The following is a 1,854-nucleotide window of genomic DNA, read 5'->3' on the forward strand; positions in this document are numbered from 1 at the left end:
AGACATGGGGGGCCGGGCACTGCCATGGGGGACATGTACTATAATAAGACATGGGGGGCCGGGCACTGCCATGGGGGACATGTACTATAATAAGACATGGGGAGCCGGGCACTGCCATGGGGGACATGTACTATAATAAGACATGGGGGGACGGGCACTGCCATGGGGGACATGTACTATAATAAGACTTGGGGAGCCGGGCACTGCCATGGGGGACATGTACTATAATAAGACATGGGGAGCCGGGCACTGCCATGGGGGACATGTACTATAATAAGACATGGGGAGCCGGGCACTGCCATGGAGGACATGTACTAGAATATGACATGCCACCTCCTCAGCCCCCCTCCCCCCACCACCACTCAGAGTGAAGCAACACAGCAAGATATGGACCCAGGAGGCTTCATCCCACCCAACGCTCTTCAAAGCATCCAGGCTTCAGGACCCAATCCAGGACTTACCAACCTCTGCTTGTTTACTGTTCATGTCTCTGCCTGCTGCCTGGACCGCCCTCTGCCTGTGTACCAACCACGTCTCTGCCTGCTGCCTGGACCAACCTCTGCCTGTGTACCAACCATGTCTCTGCCTGCTGCCTGGACCAACCTCTGCCTGTGTACCAACCACGTCTCTGCCTGCTGCCTGGACCATCCTCTGCCTGTTTACTGACCATATGAAATGCACCTGTAGTAGGGTCCGAAGTGGATCTTAGGCTGAGGGTAAGGTGAAGACGTGGTCAGGCAGGCAGGGTCGGCAACAGTCTGGCAGCGAGGTACAAAATCGGGATCCAGGAGAGTAGTCAGGAGGCGGGCTGAGGTCTTGACACGATCGGGCAGCGAGGTACAATATTGGCAGGCAGAAGAATAGTTGGGAATCAGGCAAGAGTCAGAGTGTAAATCCAGGATAGAACACAGAGGCAGCTCACACAGGAAGTAACCCAAATCAACAGGCTCAGAGCACAGGAAGTGTCCGGTATTTAAAGCCTGAGATAATTGCAGATCTTCTACAGCTGGTTGGCAGGTGGAGCCAAAGTGTCCATAAGGAGAGATGCCGAGTACACAGAACCTGCAGCAGAAACCAAGTTCTTCCAGTGGCTGAATGGCTAGGTCTGTGCACTTCCGGCGCAAGAGACCCGGGTTCAAACCCTGAACAGGAGCTGATCAGACAGGTATGTGACACCATGTCTCTGCCTGCTGCCTGGACCGACCTCTGCCTGTTTACTGACAATGTCTCTGCCTGCTGCCTGGACCATCCTCTGCCTGTTTACTGACCACGTCTCTACCTGCTGCCTGGACCATCCTCTGCCTGTTCACTGACAATGTCGCTGCCTGGACCATCCTCTGCCTGTTTACTGACCACATATCTGCCTGCTGCCTGGACCAACCTCTGCCTGTTTACTGGCCACATATCTGCCTGCTGCCTGGACCAACCTCTGCCTGTTTACTGACCACGTCTCTACCTGCTGCCTGGACCATCCTCTGCCTGTTCACTGACAATGTCGCTGCCTGGACCCTCCTCCGCCTGTTTACTGACCACATATCTGCCTGCTGCCTGGACCAACCTCTGCCTGTTTACTGACCACATATCTGCCTGCTGCCTGGACCAACCTCTGCCTGTTTACTGACCACGTCTCTACCTGCTGCCTGGACCATCCTCTGCCTGTTCACTGACAATGTCGCTGCCTGGACCATCCTCTGCCTGTTTACTGACCACATATCTGCCTGCTGCCTGGACCAACCTCTGCCTGTTCACTGACAATGTCTCTGCCTGCTGCCTGGACCATCCTCTGCCTGTGTACCAACCATGTCTCTGCCTGCTGCCTGGACCAACCTCTGCCTGTGTACCAACCACGTCTCT

Source organism: Nanorana parkeri, unplaced genomic scaffold (assembly GCF_000935625.1).
Source record: "Nanorana parkeri isolate BGI_ZX_2015 unplaced genomic scaffold, ASM93562v1 scaffold4550, whole genome shotgun sequence".
Taxonomy (NCBI): domain Eukaryota; kingdom Metazoa; phylum Chordata; class Amphibia; order Anura; family Dicroglossidae; genus Nanorana; species Nanorana parkeri.